Here is a 7,329-nt window from a genome sequence, read left to right as displayed (position 1 = left end):
GTGTGTGTGTGTGTGTGTGTGTGTGTGTGTGTGTGTGTGTGTGTGTGTGTGTATGTATGTATGTGTGTGTATATGTATGTGTGTATGTGTGTATGTGTGTGTATGTGTGTATATGTGTGTATATGTGTGTATGTGTGTGTATATGTGTGTGTATGTGTATGTGTGTGTATGTGTGTGTATGTGTGTGTGTGTGTATATATGTGTGTGTGCATGTGTGTGTATGTGTGTGTGTAGAACAAAGGTGGACGGACATTGGGTATCTTCCTTAATTGTTCTCCATCTTTTTTGTTTGTTTATATAACTGCTTAAATTTTATTTAAATACATTGTGGACAGCATCTCATGAACAGCAATTTATGACAGGCCTCATAGGTAGATTGTCCTCTCTTTAAAAATTACTTTTATCATACTTATATTTGTATTTAATATGTTTTTATCATACTCACCCATTATGGTGAGTGTGATATCCCCCCCACTTCCTCTGAACCCCTACTCATTCCTAGGTCACCCCTTCAGCTTTCACTGAATTTAATTAGGATTGCTTGCATGAATATAAACAACTTAGCAGTGACTACACCAACGAGGGGAAGTGATTCCCCTTCCACAGTAAGCACTGCCTGCCAATAGCTCTCAGCTATGGGTGGGGTCTCATGAGCTCCTCCTGCATCCTGACCAACTACTGACCGGCTCCATCTTGTGCAGGCCTTGTACATGTGACCACAAGTGCTGTAAGTTCCTCAGTGTGATGTCCATGTCACAGCATTCCTCCCCATTCTCTGGCTCTTGTCTGCTTCTACCACCTCTTCTAAAATGTTCCCTGAGCCATGCAGGGGATGAAATAGGTATCTCACTTATAACCGAGCATTCAATAGTCACATATTCTTAGCACTCTGACCAGTTATGAGTCTGTGTGTTAACCAGTGCTCACTGCAAATGGAAGCAGTACTAATCTCACTAGGGCCTATGACCTCTGAGACCTTGGGCTTTTAATTGTGTTTAAAATCCCTCCTGTGGAAAGAACCTCGAGTCCAACCAGAAGGCCGTTGGTTAGCCTCATGACAGTAATGCCACAATTGCACAGTGAACACATCTTACCTAGCGTACCTGTATTCTCGCAGACAGAATACACCACTAAGAAAGACTACCAGTGACTCTTCTTACCCAGGAGCCTGCAGCGCAGCTTCTGATACTGTGACACAAGCCAATTGGAAGGAGGTTTCCAGGGGAGAGACAGTTTGATTTCTTTATGTCTGCAACCAAAGTTCCACATTTCTTTTGAAACAGGGTCTTTCATTAAATCTGAAGCTCAACAGTTTGGCTGTCCAGCACTCCTGCCTCTGTTTCCCAGTGCTGGGATTCCATGTATACACCAGCATGTTCACATTTTTTCATGGGTCCTGGGTGTCCAAATCTTATGCTTTCTTGCAAATATCTCCTCAGCCCTCATCATTACTAATTCTCTGTAGACTCATCCCAATTCTAATGAGACAGCCTTAATATTCCTGCAGCAAGTTTACCTCACGTTTAATCCCAGAAAAACCAGCAAAATTCTACTCACTATAACCTACTGGAAGTTACTGAGACTTAAATTTGACAATATGGAGTCAAGTTTCACATGGCCACAGTTTTCTCTACTGGAAAATGAGAGGCAATAATCTTTGCCTTTCTCATCTCTTAGAATTACTAAGACACTCAAATTAGAAATTAAATGAAAACATTTGAAGCTGGGCATAGTGGCTCATACCTGCACAGCCAGCACTTGGAAAGCTGGGCAAGTGAAGAGGACAAATCACCATGGGTTCTAGGCCAGCCTCGGTTAAAGAGTGAGAAACTCTAGCTCAAAACAAAACCATTTGAAGCACAAACATTACTTCTTGTGCTCAATAATAAGTACTTTTTAGAATTAAATATCTATGCCACCCCATAAAATCATCAGAAATAGACTCTTTTACTGGAAAACAACTTAATCTCCAAGGTTTTATAATGTGCATTCCTTGGGCCAGTGAAGGAGCTCCGTGGGTAAAGGGGCTTGCCACCAAATCTGATATCCTGAGTTCAATCCCCAGAGTCCATATTGGTGGAAGAGAGAACTGATGCCATGGGTTGACCTCTGACCTCTGCACTAGTGTAATGGCATACCTGTGTACACACACAAATAAATAAATAAATAAATAAATAAATAAATAAATAAATAAATAAGTATTCCCCTTTCTTTCTCCACTAATCCCCAGTTCATTCATATACGACTATTGGGAGTCATATGATTTCATCTTGTCTTGTTCTGAACCTGCTAATAGCTAGGTGTGTGGTGCTGGAGCAACGTCACTGAACAAGACCCCTGGCACATCCTCACCATAAACAACCCAGTCAAACCCAAAGAGCACTGTCATTCATAGCTTGAATCCACGTGCTTGCCTTCGTCTCCACTGCTCCCACCCTGGTCCAGCAGCAGCAGTATCCCTTGTGTAGATTTACTACTGCCTGCTAATTGGATTTCTCTCATTCCCCTCTAGGCCTTGAAGTAATCTTTCCAAAGGCCACATCTCTCCTCACCACCCGCCATGCTGAAAATCCATTAGTGACTTCCAGCTGTTCTAGAGACAAAGGCTTGGCTCTTTAATATGGCCTACACTACCCGAGCCTGCACGTTAGGGCCCTGCCCACTTCTCAAGCTTCATCAACCCCCTTTTTATTCTCTGTGCCACATCCCTTTCTTTCAAGCTCTTTGTAAGTAGCATGTCCTCCCTGCCACAGGATCTTTGAACATGTTTCTCCTCGCCTCTTTACCTAATTACTTCCTACTCATTTTAGGTCAAATAGCTCCACCCTACCCTTCCTTACTTGGTGTTTCTAAAATTCCTTCTAAGGGGAGACATAATGTCTACCCTTCCTCCCTCCTGAAGCCTCAACAACAAATACCAGTTGGTTCTGGAGAACCAGTGAGTTTCTCTGGCTTACTTAGAGAGCATAGGTAAGGGGCTATTTACTGGAGCGTGGGTACTCTCCTCACACAGAAAGCCTTACTAGAAAGGCTGTACCCAATAGAGATTTGACTCTTCCACAGCTTCATAGAACCCCCCAATCCCCAGGCTTCAGTATTCCTTGTCCTATAAACTGTAGCCCTCCCCAAGGCTACATACACATAGGACAGAGTCACGACAGGCAGTATGAAGCTAGGTACTCAGGTGAGGGTCTCATTGCCCTCCTTCCCCTCAAAAGAGGATGTAAACAGTCAATAAGGCCAAGAGGTAAGGATGCTCTTACACAACTGAGAACAGCTGAACTTCCAAAGTTGGCAGTTGTTTGGCTTACAGGAAAGTCCTATAGAACATTTATTGAGTCAGGTGGCCGTTGAAATGGCCGTAAATGTCTCATAGCACCCATCATTTGACTATTGTCTGTTTCCCTCAGTGAACCAGGAGCAGGTTTTTACCTGGTTTTGCTGCTCACTATTCTCAGTACTTAACCATCCTAATGCCAAATATATAGTAGCTGCTCAGTTAATCTTATTGACCAAGGTAGTTCATAAATTAATTCATTCTAATAATGAAGAAAGCAAGTCAGTAGGCAAATTCATGTCAATAAACAATGATGTCAAACCTAAGAGACTAGACTATTCTTCTCTCTTATTCACTAATGTGTTTGCCATTCCAATAACAAGGCTTGGTACATAATAATGACCCAAGAAATATTTCTTAAATGAATGAATAAAGAAGAGATTAAAATATAGATACCATAAGGAATAGTATAACATAGAAAGTTGAAATTCTTGTTTAATTTAGTTTGTGCTTTTGTTATTTGCTTTATTAACAAAATTACCTAACAATGACATAGCTTTCTCACTGAGTAGTCTTGGGGATTTCTATAACATCTTTGAAATTCTGTTTCCTCATCCTCAAAGTAAAGATGATCCCACTGGTCCCTCCCGGGGCTGGCATAAGAATCAAGAGAGATTATGTAAACCTCAGATGGCCCTGGCACCTTCACAGGGCTAGCCTAAGGACCAAGTACATTTATGTAAGCTGTAGATGGCCATACAGAGGAAGAATCTGGAGAGAGCATTTCTGAATGTCTGCCATGCGATGGGTCAGGATGGTGTCAGTGAGTGACAGGATGGTTTGTCACTGCAGACACCCGTTCCTCTTTGTTCCTTTCCACCTCTCTATTTTTTTCGGCTGTGACAGTTACTATGTTCTCAGAAACACTGGGCACAACAAGGTACAGCGAGGACTAGCCAGTGCTGGAAGAAATAAGACTTAGACCCTGAGCAAGAGATCTGGCAGACATCCAGAATGAGGAGGAAGGATTGCGATTTTAACACCTGAGACCACACCAAGCAAAAAGGAGCATACCAAAAGGGTTGGGAGGAGTGCCTATGATGTCTGGGGTCAGACAGAAGCATCACCATTTTGAAAAAGTTCTTTGCTGGATGAGGTTACCTTGGAGATGTTAACTGGTTGGCAGGAAGCATGAGATAGGGTGGTTGAGTGGAATGCTTTAGTTGCCTTGGGGGGCATGTGGGGTGTGGATGGGAGGTAACGTGTGTATACATGTGTATGTATGTGACCAGAAAAGACATGGTCTCTGTCTCTCTCTCTGTCTCTGTCTCTGTCTCTCTCTCTCTCTCTCTCTCTCTCTCTTTCTCTCCACCCCCACCATCCCACCCCCACCTCCTGCTGATTTTTTAAGATGGATCCCTCACTGAACCTGCAGCTCACTGATTTGGCATGGTTGCCTGGCCAGTAAATCCAGGATTGCTTCCATCTCTACTTCCTCAGTACTGCAATTTTAAGAATACTCCACCACCTTGGTTTATATGTGGACACTGGGTGTCCACAATACATGGCTATTGGGTATCAAATTCAGGTCTTCATGCTGTGTGGCAAACACTGGGACCATCTCCCAGCCCTTGGCCACTTTTCTATACTCATCATGAGAGGGAAAGGCCGCAGACACTGAAAGGAATCATGAAATTTCATGCTGTCTTAATCTAGGAAAATGATCTTTCACTGTCCTCAGGTAACTCTCCAGCACATAACCATACTCTTCCTTGTAGCCCAAAGCAGAACACCATAGAGTTTGTGATACAGAGGACAAGACTGAATGTGTCATCAGCAATGCTGGGATGTGCCCCTGGGATGTAAGACAAACCAGGGGACCAAGTATGACCAAGGAGGCCTTCGTCTTCAAAATTTAGCCTTCATCATTTTGTTGTGAGGAGTAGGACGACTGATTAAACTCTTCAAAGGAGGGCTTGACAGACTTTCTCCCTTTTAAAAGTTGCATTTAATATTTCCCCTTGACTCTGCTAAGAGCTCAGGATTTATGGTGGGCACAGTGGTATACATCTGTGACCCTGGTATTCAGGAGTTAGGAGCAAGAAGATCAGGTGTTCAAAGTCCTTAGCTACAGAATGAAATTCAGGTCAATCTGTACTGCAGAAGACTCTCAAAGAAGTAAACAAACACGCACACACACAAGAAAGAAAGAATAGTAATTAAGACTTAAAACACTCTGAAAAACAAGCCATACTTTTCCCCCTAAAATCTAGATGTAAGCCAGGCTGTGGTTGTGCATGCCTTTAATCCCAGCACTCAGAAGAGAGGTAGATGGATCTCCAAGTTTGAGGTCAGCCTGGACTACAGAACAAGTTCCAGGATAGCCAGACCTGAAGAGAAACCCTATCTTGAAAAATCAGAGTGGGAAAGGGGGAGGAAGAGAGGGAAATGGAAAGGAAAGGAAAGAAATGAAAAAGAAGAAACAAGAGAAACTGCAGAATGAACTCAGTATCAGAAGCAAACGGCCTGTGCTCCAGTGCTGCTGCTCACTGTCTTCTGCAGAAGCCAGTGACCTGTGCTCCAGTGCTGCTGTTCACTGTCTTCTGCAGCTGACGTCTGGCCAGCAGCTACATGTGATACAAAGTGTGTTCTCTAATTACTTGAGTCCCATAGACATCCTGCCTGTGTTACAAAAATTGTCTCCTTAAGGCAATTTTTTCATTCACTACTTCTGCTGCTCTCTGCAGAGAATTCAACTAGGAAAATTTACCACACCAAAACTCTAAACTCTATATCTACTGGGCCTACAAAAAAACAAAACAAAAACAAAACAAAAAACCCTCCTTAAAGCTGGGTTGGAGAGGGGGCTTACTGGTTAAGAGTATTTGCCGCTCTTACAGAGATTCAGTTCTCAGCATCCACATAATGACTAACAATGGTCTATAACTCCCAATTTCAGAAGACCCAGTGCTGTTTTCTAGCCTCTGCAGGAAATGTACACATAGCCTGTGATTTTCCCCATGTACACATAAAATAGAAATAAATCTTTTAAAAAAGATTTTGAATACTTAGGGATCCTCATCATTCTATGTGAATTTTTCTATTTTTACACAAATACCTTTAGGCTTTTGATACCAGTTATCATGAGCCATAGCTCAGTTTAGGTGGTGTTTCACTTCCAGTCCGTGAACATGGAAGATCTTCCCATCCGTTTGTTTGTTTTGGGGTAGAAGGGGGTGATGCTTGGTGATTTTCAGTCTTTTAAACTTAGTACACTTTTTGGATGGTTCATTAGTGTATGCAAGTGTAATTGGTTTTCACACACTGATTTTGTATTTACAGATTGACTGGACTGTCTTTTCAGTTCCCTCTTTGCCAGGATTTCACAGTTTTGACCATGAGGATTTGGGACTTCTTTTGTTATCCACGTCCTGTCTCAGCCCAGCTGGCTGCCTCTCCCCTTCTGGGTCTTCCTATTTAATTTACCATTATCTTCCCTTCCTTGAGATTCCATTCTCACTTCTCATGATCAGAATGGGAGTTGCTCTAGTTTGAATATTGTGACTGGTCTTTCTCAAAATGATCTGCTTATATAGCCTAGGTTGGCCTTGAACACAGAATCTTCCTGAGACCTGGGATCACAAGCCTGTGCCAGCACACTCGGATTCAGTGTGACTCTTATGTTCTAGGCTTTATCTGGGGTGGGGAGCACCAGTTTCAGGTTCTTTACCTCAAACAGGCTTATTAGCTAAATCCCTTGTTTCTTATGAGGGCAGGAAGAACCCTTCTTGTAAGCCCTTGTGAGTCAACTTTGTCCACACAAACAAAAGGCCCAGCCACACGGCCAGCTCCCAGGCAATGAAACCTCTCCCAGCCTTTGTATCTGATTTGAAGGCATCAGAGTATCTATCCAACCCAAGGCATCTCCCAATTAAGGTCAAGAAATTCTACCAAAAATGACTTTTTATGAGATATCTCTCCTCCAACTCTGTTTTTGTTGTTTTGAAACATGGATGTCACATAGTTCAAGATGTCCTCAAACTGGCCATGTA

Source organism: Grammomys surdaster, unplaced genomic scaffold (genome assembly GCF_004785775.1).
Source record: "Grammomys surdaster isolate TR1022 unplaced genomic scaffold, NIH_TR_1.0 341, whole genome shotgun sequence".
Lineage (NCBI taxonomy): Eukaryota > Metazoa > Chordata > Mammalia > Rodentia > Muridae > Grammomys > Grammomys surdaster.
This window is presented reverse-complemented; position numbering follows the sequence as displayed.